General features: G+C 38.2%; 1 long non-coding RNA gene across 1 annotated transcript in view; it reads right to left on the reverse strand.

Moving 5' to 3' along the window:
* Nucleotides 1-11,637, reverse strand: part of LOC113614967 (uncharacterized) — a 44,698-nt gene extending 33,061 nt beyond the window's left edge. The window contains exons 1-2 of the long non-coding RNA XR_003430796.1: nucleotides 11,564-11,637; nucleotides 10,950-11,020 (exon numbers count right to left, since the gene is read on the reverse strand). This is a non-coding gene — a long non-coding RNA (uncharacterized LOC113614967). The remainder of the gene's footprint in view (nucleotides 1-10,949; nucleotides 11,021-11,563) is intronic.
* Between the last annotated feature and the right edge of the window lie 3,308 nt (nucleotides 11,638-14,945).

The following is a 14,945-nucleotide window of genomic DNA, read 5'->3' on the forward strand; positions in this document are numbered from 1 at the left end:
CAAAGTGAAAGAAATCACACAGAAAAAGAAACTTATCATAAGATATCACTCATAGACGGAATGTAATCATGGCTACACATGAGCTGAATTACAAAACAGAACACAGTCACACATTTAGAAAACGCACTTATGCCTGCTTAAGGGGAAAGGTGAGGTGGGGTGACGCGTAAAATCAGAGTTTGAAATTAGCACAGATACCATTCCATAAATAAAATATGTTATAGAGAAGACATACTCTTTGCTCAATGAACTGGACTCAACACCCCCTATGCACCGCAGAGGAATATATGTGACAAGTAAGAATCTTAAAACCTATGTATTGATATGTCTCCGTAAGGGAATCAAGTGTGTATAGAGCGGCAGAAACACTGCAGTGAAAATCAGCTGAAGTCCATTATAAAAATAAATTTAAAAAAACACAGAGAGTGAAAGAGAGAAATTCTTACAAAATTCATTCAGGGGCCGTGATGCACCCTGGATTGACCATATCCACACCCACAGCTGGATGAGACATAAGGCTGGAGGCTTGGGGCTGAGAGGATTGGTGAAGTTGGGTGAGCAAATGCATACCCTTTAAAGCAATACTACGTGCTCCGCATTCCATGGGTCCCAGCTCTCCAGGTTTAAGGGAATCTCCCTACAGCTAAGAGATGCATGGGAAACCCAGAGGATGGTACACCGCGCGATCGGGAAAGCTTTCTAAAACGCACCTCATTTGCCCTCTCCTGCTGCTCGGGTTCGCCTTTTCAGCCGCTTTACAAACAATTTCCTCATTTGGAGAGTCAGCGCCTTTAACCTCCTGTTTTGCACAGTCTGCAATTAGTGCGGAGGATAAACCGGATGAGTGGGAACCAATGAGCGAATTGCTGTAGGTGTTTGGACGGGCATGTCACTCTAATTTCCCATCATGAGAAGAATTAACCAAAGGCTCTGCCTGCCGCCCCGGAACCAGAATAGGCCCTTAAAGCAATCCTGCGGTTTTGTGGCCAGCTCACAAAAATGCCAGTTGAGAAATGGAAGTCAGGGCACTGCAGTTCAGAAACCTGCAGAGTTATAAAGGAGAACTATCGTTGAAAACTATATTGAGGTAAGGCATAGAAGAGGAGTTGAAACCAAGGGAGAATTGCAGGAAACAGGTTTCAAGAGATAGATTGGAGTCTCCCTTAAAGCACAGGAAAAGCGGCAGAACTTCAAAAGATTGAAAGATTGAAAAGGATTCAACCTCCTCAGGGCTTTGTGGATGCTGAGCAGGGGGCTCCTGCTGGGGTAAAGTTTTAGCCTCTTCATTAAGCTCTGGATGAAGAGGTTGGGCCTCCTGCTGGGATGGAGAAGTTTCAGCTTCCTCTGGGGATTCCATAGTTTTATCTGGGCTCCCAAAAAAATCCCTAGGTATGCTCTCCTCAGGTTAAATGGCATCCATAATGGGATCTAAATAATCACCCTGCAACTGTTGTTCTAGACCCTGAGTGTTGTTTTTTGAAATTGGCCTGTAGTTCCAACAACAACTTTGGCAAGCCATTGATGCTGAACTAGATCTTTCTTCATGTTTGGGGGTGAAACCATAAACTTCATTGGTTTTGAGCTCTTACTACCTAGAGGTGGAACAAGTATTTCAAACGATTGATGATCTTCAGCCTGATCTAGACCTATGTCTTTAGTCTTACTTTTGTGTCCAGAAGGCAGAAACAAGGGCTAATTCTGATCCCAGTCTAGAATTGGAACTGCCTCTGGGAGCTTTTGCACTGGAACTGCCTCTGGAAACTTTTGATATTGGGTTTGCTTGTTATTCAGATCCTGATGTGGAACAGCAAACTGATCTGGCCCTGTAGGCAGCTCTCCAACCAAATCCGTGTCTGGGTATGGAACCCGTCTCAGTCAACTCCTGATGAGGTGGGGCCAACATCTGGACTGGAGACAAGGACATCAAGTAATTAAAGCCCCCGGCTTCTGCCAGGGGTGTAAGGGCATGGGGCAATTTGGGAGGGGTTCTGAGACGTGTGAATACAAAGCCTCGGTCAGACTTGCGGGGTTGGGGGTCACCTGCACGGTGCCCATGGCCCACCCCGGAGGCTGAACTGCCTGGACTAGAACCACAGTCCTTGCCATGTGAGGAAGAGCCATGGGGCGCAGCCATGACACAGAGGCGCAGCCGCGACATAACATGCGGCGGCTCCCAGGCGCAGGGACCCAGGCCAGTGAGGAGCCGGAGCCACATCCTCCTTCAAAGCCAAACCGAACTGCTATGCCAGCACCGGGACGCGAGGGCTCACGTTAGCAACCGCGGACCCCGGCCCCGTCTAACATCCCACCCGTTATTTATGACATCTTTAGTTGCACCACAGTTATTAGGCTCGTGCGGAGATCCAATCCGCGCCACCAGAGTGGGCCTTTTTCCCAGAGTCCCCAGGGCGCAAGCCATCCTTCCCCTTGCAAAGGCAACAATTACCTCCTGCCGGGCCCTCTTCCCAACCCCGCCCTGCCCTCCCTGGCCCCAAACAATGAGGCGGGATTTGCCCTGCAGACCCGAGTGGCCCCAAACTCCAGCAGCCCAGGGGTGGAGGGGGGTTGGGAAGGATGCAGAGCTTCCCGTGGAAACCACAGGACCTGGCATTCTGGGAAATTCAAAAGTGGTAGTCCAGTTCTGGCAACCTGAACTCTTCCTCCTCAAAGCTGAAGTCTGAGAGACATTCTTCCTCCCTTTGGTCACACGGCTTACAAGAAAAGTAGCTGACCTGCAAAATGAGCACCAGTTAGGGTGGCGGGAGGGGGACACTCCTTACAATTATGCGAAAATGTTGCCATTTCCTCCAAACTCTCACTATTCACGTCTCATTATTCATACACCACTCTGTTATTAGGGGGCACCACTGAATCAGTGGTGACTCCAGAACTTCTGTAGGAGGGGTTTGGGGCAGGTGAGCAATTCATTCTGGGAAAGAGTCTAAAACCAAGTGAATGGCCCTTTACATTAGCATGGGAAGACTTCCCCCATCCCACCTTGTCTCAACAGAGCCATTAATGTAGAAAAAACTATAGTGTCACTTTTCAGAGGTCTACCCTGTGTGCACATATGGAGAAGACACTTAGAATGTTAAAGTCAGCATGTTAAGTAATGTTCTTGAAATACTGTAACTAGCACCCAGTTTGCTTTCTTCACAGTCCTTTTTATAATCTATTTAATATTAGTCCTTTTTAATTGTCTGCTACACCTTTAACACCTAAACTCCAAGAGAGAAGGAGCTTCATCCTATTTCCAGTGCCTAGCACATAATGGTTTCTAAATGGAACTGATTCCAAGATTGGCCTCTTTTAGGAGTGGATCTGTTGTTATAATCAGGTTTCCAAAATCTTTAGTATCAATACGGAATCCTTTCCTCTCACATTTCACAGGAAGCTAGTCTTCTTAAAGCCCAAACATGGATACGTTTGAAGTGTCCTTGACTGATTAAAATTGAACTGAAATAATTATTTTGTACAGGAAAAACTTTCAAAATGTTTTCATTTTTCAGAACATAACCACCTTTTCTTTCTCTACCTTCTTCCCTTCCAAACAAACTTTAATTGGACCCTGTATCAAAATAAAACAGACTTGAATGTTATTGGCTTCTGGCCAAGATGAAGTAACAAGGACCAATTTAACCTCCCACCTGAAACAATGAAATCATCAGACAGAACATATGAAACAACAGTTTTCAAGAAACTGGACCTCAGGCAATAAAGTTCAGTGATCCCCAGGAGATGGGAAATAAATGAAGTGATCCCTATAATTGCCCTAACTTACTTCTCTGAGAGAGTTTCCAGGTCATGGTACAGGGAAAAGAAGTGCAGGCAGAGACTGGTGGACTCCCTGACTGAGGAAATGGAGCTGAGAGTCTGGGAAAATCAAGGTAACTAGAGTTCACAAAGCAGACTACCAGAGAGAAAAGAAGTGCACAGACAAAGAACTCTGGAGATATGCAGAGGGATCTCTTGAGAATTCAACAAAGTATTTGTCAGTACATTTGTGTGAGGAATTACTTGATGCCAGGAAAAGAACCACATGAAAGGATTAATAATAAGAATATCTGGATATCACACAGGGTTGTAGGAATAGTACCTATTCCTACAAGTCAAACTGGAAAACCTCATGATACTCAGAAAGGACTTGTCTCAGTAGTTGCAAATAATGAGCTCCAGACTAAAGGCTACTTGGACTCCTACCCAACGAATCTTAAAAGCTAGACCTAAAAGAATAAAATTGTTTTCAGTAACTTAATTCCACCCAAAACAAAGCCCAAGCATTTTACAAGAATTTAAATATATATAGTACACAAGAAACAAAAACGCACAGTATCGGGGATCATATGAAATATTGGCAAGCATGCAAAGAAGTAGGAAAATATGCCCCATAGTGAGGAGAAATGGCAATCAATCAAAACTAACCCATAATCTATACAGATGTTAGAATTGGCAGAAAAGGACATTTTAAACGTTTTTATACATGAAGAAGTTATTACAACTGTATTTCATATGTTCGAAAACCCAGACAAGACACTGAAAATGTTAAGTACAGGCACGGAAAACGTAAAGCAGTCCCAAATTGAGCTTCTAGCAATTAAAAACAATGGCTAAATGAAAAAAACATTGAATGAGGTTAATTGCAGATTAGACACTGCATAAGAAAGGGTCAGTGAACTTTAAGGTATAGTAATAGAAACTCTACAAAATGAAACAAAAAGAGTAACAAAACAAAACAACAACAAAAAAGAATACAGCATCAGTGACCTGGGCAACAACTTCAAGTGGCCTAATACATGTGAACTTAGAGTCCATGAAGGAGAAGAGAAATACAAACATTTGAAGAAATAATAGCCAAAATTTTTCCAAATTGGTCAACACTATAAAGCCACAAAGTCAAGAAGATCAATGAACTTTAAGCATAAGAAACATGGACAAAACTACACCAATGCACAAAAAATAATCAAATTGCCCAGAACCAGGAATAAAGAGAAAAATTTAAAAGCAGCCAGAGGAAGAACCTATACACTACATACAGAGGAACAAAGATATCAATGACAGCAGAACTTTTGTTGGAAACAATGTAAATGAGAACTCAGTGGAATAACATCTTTAAAGTAGTGAATTGAATTCTATCAAGCTAGAATTCTATACCCAGATGTATCAAAAAAAAGCAAAATAAAGACTGTCTCAGACATACAAAAGCTGCAAGAATTCTTTACAAGTAGAATTTCACTATAAGAAATGTTAAAAGAAGTATTTTTAAGCAAAAGGAAAATGACACCAGATTGGAATATGGATCTACACAAAGATTAAGGATACTGGAATAGGGACTTCCCTGGTGGTTCAGTGGTTAACAACCTGCCTGCCAATGCAGGGGATATGGGTTCGATCCCTGGTCCGAGAAGATCCCACATGTCGCCGAGCAACTAAGCCCGTACGGCACAACTACTGAGCCTGCACTCTAGAGCCTGTGTGCCACGACTACTGAAGGCCACGCACCTAGAGCCTGTGCTCTGCAACAAGAGAAGTCATCCAAAGAGAAGCCAATGCACTGCAACGAAGAGCAGCCCCTGCTTGCCACAACTAGAGAAAGCCCAGGCGAAGCAATGAAGACCCAACGCAGAAAAAATTAATTAAAAAAATATTTAAAAATTTTTTGAAAGGATTTTCGTCATTCAATATATGTCTCTGACCACAATGGAATTATTAGAAATTAACAAATCCGAAAAACTTCCAAATATTTGGAAACTAAACAACACTCTTCTGAGTAACTTTGTGGTCAAAGAAGAAATCAAAAGGGAAATCAGAAACTATTTTGAACTCACTGAAACTCAAAACATAATATGTCAACATGTGGGTTATTGCTAATGCAGTACTCAGCTTCCTCAACTTCCACCTTAAACTGGAAAAACGAGAGCAAATTAATCACAGAGTAAGAGAAGAAAGAACACAATAAAGATCAAAGTAGAAATAAATAAAATGGAAAACAGAAAAATACTATTGATATTAAAAGGATAATAAGAGAATATATAGAATACTTTATACCAATAAATTCAAGATGAAATGGACAAATTCCTTGAAACACATGCACTACCAAAGTTTATTCAAGAATACAGATATTAAAGAAATTGGGTGTGCAGTTTAAAACCTTCCAACAAAGAAAGCTTCAAGTCCAGGTGGCTTAGCTGATAAATTCTACAGAACATTTAAGGAATAAAATAATGCCAAGTCTACACAAACTCTACCAGAAAGTTGAAGAGAAGGGAATATTTCCCAACTTATTTATAAGGCCAACTTTCACCGTATCAAGATTAGACAATGACATTACAAGAAAACTATAGACCAATATCTCTCATGAACACAGAGGCAAAAAATCTTAACAAAATTTTAGCATATCAAATCCAATAATATATAAAAAGATGATACATCATGATCAAGTGGGGTTTATCTCAAGAATGAAAGGTTGGGTTAATATTTGAAAATCAATTTACCTACTACACTAAAAAAGAAAAATCAGGACATCTCTGGTGGAGCAGTGGTTAAGAATCCACCTGCCACTGCAGGGGACATGAGTTTGACTCCTGGTCAGTGAAGATCCCACATGCCACGGAGCAACTAAGCCCGTGCACCAGAACTACTGAGCCTGAGCTCTAGAGCCCGTGAGTCACAACTACTGAGCCCATGTGCCACAACTAGTGAAGCCCGTGCACCTAGAGCCCATTCTCTGCAACAAGAGAAGCCACCGCAATGAGAAGCCTACATACTGCAATGAAGAGTAGTCCCTGCTCGCCACAACTAGAGAAAGCCTGCGTGCAGGAATGGAGGCCCAATACAGCCCAAAAATAAATAAACAAATTAAGAAAACAAAAGAAGGGAAAAATCACATAATCATTGCAATAGATGCAGGAAAAGAATGAAAAAATCTAACATCCATTCCTGATTAAAGAAAAAAAACAGCCCTCAGCAGATGAGGAATTGAAGGACACTCCCTCAACTTGATAAATGACTTCTACAAAAAACTTACCATCATATTTAATGGTGAAGGACAAAGAACTTGCTTGCCAGTATCAGGACAAAGGCAAGGATGTCTGCTCTCATTATTTCTATTTTACATTGCACTGAAGGTTCTAGCCAGTGCAATAGGGCAACAAAAAGAAAAGAGATATTCAGAAAGGAGAGGAAGAACTAAACCTATGTTTATTTCCACATAACATGATGATAGAGAAAACCTGATAGAATCTACAAAATTGCTACTGGAACTCATCAATGAGTTTCTCAAGTTTGCAGGGTACAAGATGAACATACAAAAAGATTAATTTATATCAACAAACAATCAGAGATCAAAGTTTTAAAATACTACTTATAATAGAATCAAACATATAAAATACTTAGAATAAATCTGACAAAACATGTAAAAAACTAGCAAAGTGAAAATTGAAAAATATTGCTGGGGGAAATTAAGGAAGACCTAAATAAATGAAGAGATAAAATGTATTCATGGATCAGAAGATTCAATATTGTTAAGAAATCATTTCTCCCCAAACTGATTTATAGATCAAAATACCAGTAGGCTTTTCTATAGAAATTGAAAACCTAATTCTAGAATTCATGTGGAAATAAAATTTACGATAACTAAAACAACGTTGAAAAAGAAGAAAGTTGAAGAACTAACAGTAACTGATTTCAAGGCTTATGAAGTACCACTTTCAAGACATTGTGATAGTAGGGTAAAGATAGACAAAAAAAATCAAAGGAACAGAATGGAAAGTTCAAAAGTAGAGAGATGTGGACAACTGACTTTCAGGTTCAAAGGCATTTAAGTGGAGAGATGATAGTCTTTTCACCAAATGATGCTGGAACAATTGAATATACAGGTGCAAAAACCAAACAAAAAAAAGAACTTCCATCCAAACCATATACGGAAATGAACTCAAATTGGTTCAAAGATCTAAATGTAAAACATAAAAGTATAAAACTTCTAGAACAAAACAGGTGAAAATTTTATGACCTTGAGTTAGGCAAGATTTCTTAGATACAACACCAAAAGCATAATCCATGAAAGAAAAAAATAGATAAATTAGACACTATCTAAATTAAGAATTTCTGCCCTGCAAAAGACACTACTGAGAGAACAAAAAGATGAGTCACAGAATGGGAGAAAATACTTAGCAACTTACATATTGGATAAAGGAGTAATTTCCAGAATATATAAAGAACTCTCAAAACTCCAGAAAAATATAGATAAAAGATAAAAAGATATACAGATGGAAAATAAGCATATGAAAAGACGTTTGACATGATTAATAATTAGGAATGCTACAGTGATATACAACTACACACCTATTAAACTATCTGAAATTAAAAATACTGAGCATAGCAAGTGCTGGCCGCAACGTGAAGAAAATGCAATTCTCATACACTGCTGGTAGAGATGTAAAATGATCAAACCACTATAGAAAATAGGTATTTTTTAAAAACTTAAACATACACTCACCAATGATCCAGCCATTCTACTTGCAGGTATTTGCCCAAGGGAAATGGAAGTATACATCCATACAAAGACTTGTACACAAATATTCATAGCAACTTTATCTGTAATAGACAAAGTCTGAAACAACTCAAATGTTCATCAATGGTGAACAGATAAATTGTGGTTCATCAATATAATGCAATACTATTCGGTAATAAACAGAAATGAATTACTGATATATACAACAATATGGATGAAAATTAAAATAATCATGCTGAGTTAGAAACCAGTTAGAAGAAAGTATACACTGTATGATTCCATCTACATACAATTCTAGAAAATGCAAACAGAAAGCAGAGCAATGGTTGCATGGTGATTGGGAAGGGCAGGAACAATGGGAAGGAAGAATTACAAAGAGACGTTAAGAAACTTTCTGAGGAGATGACATTTTGATTTTGGTGATGTCTTCATGGTGTTTATATATGCGTGTGTGTGAACACAGATTACTGTATGTCAATTATACCTCAAAAAGCTGTTAAAAGAAATGATGTTATATGAGAGAGACAATTGGGGAAATTTGAATAGCAACTTTTTATAAGGTAATATCATTGTGTAGGAATTTAATTTCTTCAATACTGTGTGTTAACAGTATTGTAGTTACATAGGGAAATAATTTTTAATATCCAGAGAGGAAGGCATCTAGCTGACAAGAGAGGGATCGCAATTGTGGCAGATGCTGTTGGAGGCTGAGGAAGATGAGGCTAGAGCAGTGAACAATGTGTGATGGCGTGGTGAAGACACTCATTTGTCAGCTGACCTGACGAAGACGGTTGGAACAGACTGCTAAATACAGTGCCCTTTCTGCATACTAATCTCATGCAATCCCCTCACCTAGCCTTGGCATAACAGAAAGTTTCTATTCGCTTGCCATATTGGAGGGGGGATGGTACAGTTTAAGGTGCAGTAAGTTGTGTAATAAACTGTCACAATAGGGTCCTACAGAAATAGTTTTTAAACTGCAAAGAAATGAAACTTGACCCTTCCCTCACAACATATATGAAAATTAACTCAAAATGAATCATAGACCTAAATGGAACTATACAACTTCTGGAAGAAAACATAGGAGAAAATTTTTGTGATTTTGGGTTAGACAATGGGGTCTCAGACAAAGATTTCTTAGATAAGACACAGAAAAGCACAAACCATCTAAGAAAAATTGCTAAGGGATTTCCCTGGTGGTTAAGACTCTGAGTTCCCAATGCAGGGACCCGGGTTCGATCCCTGGTCAGGGAACTAGTTCCCACATGCATGCCGCAACTAAGGAGTCCATCTGCCGCAACTAAGACCCAGAACAGCCAAATAAACAAATATGAAAAACAAGAAAAACTGCTAAATTAGAGATCATCAAAAATTTAAAACTTCTAGTCTTCAGAGACACTGTAATACAATGAAGATAAGTCACAATCTGGGAGAAGATATTTACTAAACACATATCTGAGAGAAAGGACTTTTTCCATTGCTTTTTATATAAAGCACTCTTAAAACTCAATATAAATATCCAATTTAAAAATGGATTTGAACAGACACTTCTTTAAAAAGATATTTGCACATCAATAGACACTCAACATCATCAGCTATTACAGAAATGCAAAATGTGGCAAAAAACACGAGATGCAACTACACACCTACGAGAAAGGCTAAATTTTTTTAAAAAACAAATATAAGGATCAGGTGACGATGTGGAGCAACTGAGGCTCGCATAAACTGCTAGTGGGAAAGCAAAATGGCACAGGCACTTTAGAAAACAGTTTAGCAGTTTCTTAAAAAGTTAAATATGCGCTTAGCATATGATGAAGCAATCCCACCCTTAAGTATTTTACCCCAAAGAAATGAAAACATATGCTCGCACAGAACATATGTTCACACACACGTGAGTGTTTTCAGAGGCTTTGTTCAAAACTGCCAAAAAACTAGAAAAAACTCAAATGTTCATCAGTCACAGAATGCGTAAACAAACTGTGTATCCACCCAACTAGAATACTGCTCAGCAATAAAAAGGAATGAAATACTGACAGGTGCAGCAAAACAGATGAATCTCCAAAGAGACTGGCTAAGTGAAAGAAGCCAAAAACAAAAGGCTACATTCCACATGATTTGTTATAAGACTTTCTGGAAAAGGCAACACTACATGGACAAAAGTCAGACTGGTTTTTGCCAGGGGCTGGTAGTGGGAGGAGGATGGATTGACTACAAAGGGACATGAGGGGTCTTTTGGGAGTGCAGAAATGTTCTTTACCTCAAATGTGGTGGTGGCTACAGAACTAACTATACGTTTGTCAAAACACATCACACTGTATATTTAAAAACAGTGAATTTTGTGAAATGAAAATGTACATAAGTAAACCTGATTTAAGAAAATAATAAAAAAAACATAAAAAAAACAAATGAGTGAAAATAAATGTAAGAAAAATCAACTTACAGTTTTTCCAATTCAAGGGTCATCATGACGATGCTTTCAATTGCTGTGACACTTGTGTTGTTCCCATGTCTCTGAAGGAGAAGCCCAAACATGCATGATATAAAACCCAAAGACAAAAATTCTACACTTAAAAAGATACTTAACATGTGATTACTTCACTTCTGGCTTCTTACTTGCCATAGATGATAATTCCAAAGAGCTCTTATTGAAGAAATTTAAATTTGCATCATCAAATGAATGACCTTGGTGCTGAACAGCACAATCATTTTTTATTATCCTAGCTTCTCATTTTCAATTGCATCTACCTCTTTGATCACTCTTTTTAATAAAATAATGTACCCCTTATTGCTTTTTGCTTTCTGGGATAAGTAATATTCCTACATTCATCTACATCTTCCATAACTATATGTGTTCTTCAACACTGTTCTCATTCTCTGCTGGCTGTCTTACCCGTATATATTCTTTCTTAATCCTTTTCTTTGCCAATAATTCTTATTTTCAATAACCCAGGTAAAGTCTAAATTATGACTTTTTAGCCAAAGTACTCAATCTTTGACGAAAGAAAGAAGGAGCAGAAATTATCTCATGAGCCATGAAACTGTTGCAATACTTACAGATATTTTAATGCTGGCAATGTAAAAACATAAGAATCTTCAACTGCTGTCAAAGGATTACGATTGAGAATTCTGAAAAATGGAATGGAATGAAAATTATCTGCATTTTCAATTACTTCCATGAAAGCTTATATTCAATTTTTTTGGTATGGAACTTGAAGGTCAAAAAAACCCCATTTTCTCACTTTACCTATAAATCACCATTAGAATTTGTAAAACACCCTTTCATTGGGAACTAGGCAGGTCTCTAGATGATAAAGTGGAGAAGAGAAACAAACAAAAGAATAGAAAAAAAGTGGCTAGCATAGAAAAAATATGCCAAAGAGCTTTTCAGGTTCAAAACCCTCGAAGTGACTATACTGGTAGGAAGCCCTTGCTCTGTAAAAAAGTACTATTTCTAGTGTCCTCCATAATTCAAGGTGATTTCTTTCATCTCTACACATTTTTTGAAAATTTCATGATTTAAACTACCTAATTAAAGACAAAAATAGGTCTAATTCCTTGGTTCTGGAGCCAAAGAAGAGATAAATCCAAGAGGAACTGGTGAAAGCCATACTACCATCACATAGTCCCATGTGTATTCTAGTATCATAGCGTTTGTTACTGTGTATGTAATCACTGGTTTACTTGTCAGTGTCCTAGATTGTCAGCAACTTCAGAGCAGGGACCACACTTTATTGTCATTATTATTACTGTGCCTGACATAGTGGCTATATATTTACTAGGTATTTAATAAATCTTTGCTGACTAAATAAATAACATTTTGTTTATATATCAATAAAATAAACAAATTAATTTTGGGGAACAAAATTTTATTCCAAAATGCTGGAATAGATTTTCTTCTTAGTTCTTTCTTTTTTTTTTTCTTCCTTTGCTCTGTAAAACAAGTAAGGGTAAAAAACCCAAAAGAAATAGGAAGAAAGAAAAGAATATATGACTTTAAGTTAACTCTACTCAAGAATTATTAGTGTACTTTTGCAGAATATTATAAAGATAATCATCAAAACTAATATCTTTTGGGTTGTCAGGGATCTGTGATCAGCATTTAACATTTAATCCTCACAGTAACCTTATGTGATAGATATATTACCCCATTGTACAAATGAGGAAACAGAGGCACAGAGAAGTTACATAACTTGTCCTAAGTCATCAAGCTAGTAAGAAGCAGAGCTGGAATTTGAACTCAGTTCTGACTCTAAAGCCTGTGTTTAACATGAATGAAAAAAATAAAGGTTTTTTTTTAAAAATACCTGTCATTTTAACCTTAATTTGGAGAGCACTAAATATAGAAATACCTTTTCAAACTTCATCTACCCATCTGGGAAAGCCTCTATGAGAATTATATTTTCTCTTTTTATTTATTTTTCTTTTTATTTTTTCCTTAATCATCTCCCATAATAAATATTTAATTAGCCTATGGTCATTTAGACTTTAGAGATTTTAAAAAACATTGCAGGAAAATCAGTAATAAAATGATGGAGGAAGGACATCTAAAAATTCATCCCTCCATAGAAGCAACAATAACAATAACAACAACAACAAAACTGGCAAAAATGGTCAGAATCAACTTCTTCTGAACTCTGGAAATTTAACCAACAGGCTCGCAACACAGTGGGGAGCAATTTATTCAAGGAAAACAAATTACTTTCTGTAAGAACAATGAGATCTGTGTTGCTTGAACTTGTCCTTGACCTTTGCTCTCCATGCCAGTGGTAGCCTTGAAAAACAGCCCACATCCCTGGTATCAGAAGGAGCAGCATGGTCTGGGAGGTCCTTCAAAAAGACTCATTCCCAAAGAACTGTCATTGTTTTACATGTCTGGTGGTCCCCTGGAAGACCTCACGTGAAAGGCTTGTCTTTGACCTGACCATCAGCAGTCTAGTGAGAAAAGCCTCTCCTCAGGTGGCATTTCGGAAAACGTTTTGAAGCAAATATTTTAACACGGCACTTGCATGAGACAATGGATAACAGTTTGGGGCAAAAAACAGCCCAACCGAAAAGCTTAAAAACAAAAGCTGAGGAATGAGATGTCCACAGAGACTGAAATGTTCCAATGTATTCCTGGGAAACTGGAAGACCACAAGACATATTCCTGGGAATCTAGGAAAATAACTGTTAGCATTAATAAATGAATTCAGCGAGGTTTCAGGATATAAGATCAATATTATTTCTAGGGCTTCCCTGGTGGCGCAGTGGTTGAGAGTCCACCTGCCGATGCAGCGGACACAGGTTCGTGCCCTGGTACGGGAGGATCCCACATGCCGCGGGGCAGCTGGGCCTGTGAGCCATGGCCGCTGACCCTGAACGTCCGGAGCCTGTGCTCCGCAACGGGTGAGGCCACAACAGTGAGAGGCAGCATACCACAAAAAAAAAGAAAAAAAAAAAATTTCTACACACCAGCAATGAGTAATCCAAAAGTGAAATTAAGAAAACAATTCCATGTGTAACAGCATGAAAACAAATAAAATACTTAGGGAAAAATTTAACCAAGTAAGTACAAGATTCACACTGAAAAGTAAAAAACTGTTGAAAGAAATTGAAGAAGATCTAAATAAATAAAAAGACATGCTGGATTCATGGACTGGAAGATAGTCTATTAAAATGTCACTACTTCCCAAATCGACCCATGGTTCCATTGCAAATCCTATCAAAATCCCAGCTGACCTCTTTCCAGAAATTGCCAAGCTAATTCTAAAATTCATATGGCAATTCAAGGAAACAGAATAACCAAAACAATGTTGGTAAAGAACAAAGTGGGAGGACTCACACATCCTGGTTTCAAAACTCAGTTCAAAGCTACTGCAATCACAGTGTGGTACTGGCATAAGACAGGACATGTAAATCAATGGAACAGAAATGACAGTATAGAAATGAACCCTCATATTTATGGTCTATTGATTTTCAACAAGCATGCCAAAACAATTCAATGTGGTAAGAAGAGTCTTTTCAAATGATGCTGGGACAACTGTACATCCACACGCAAAATAATGAAGCTGCACTCCTACACTTCACACCATATATGAAAATAAACTCCCAATGGATCAAATATCCAAATGTAAGAGCAAAGGCTATAAAACTCTTAAAAGAAAACACAGGAGTAGTCCTTGCATTAGACAACAGTTTCTTAGATGTAATACCCGAAGCACAACCAACCAAAGGAAAAATAGATGAATGGGATTTTATAAAAATTAAAAAGTTTGTGCTTCAAAGGACACTATCAAGAAAGTGAAAAAAACCATATAGAATGGGAGAAAATACTACAGGTGGGAAGAATAAGATGCAGTTGAGAGAAGAAAATATAGTAGTTGCTAGGTGTGACAGTCTCAAAAGTTTGAACTATTACAAATAAAACAGCCACCCTAAATCATGGCAAAGGGCAGAC

Source organism: Aethalodelphis obliquidens, unplaced genomic scaffold (genome assembly GCF_003676395.1).
Source record: "Aethalodelphis obliquidens isolate GAN/ISIS:26980383/991018 unplaced genomic scaffold, ASM367639v1 scaffold109, whole genome shotgun sequence".
Classification (NCBI taxonomy): domain Eukaryota; kingdom Metazoa; phylum Chordata; class Mammalia; order Artiodactyla; family Delphinidae; genus Aethalodelphis; species Aethalodelphis obliquidens.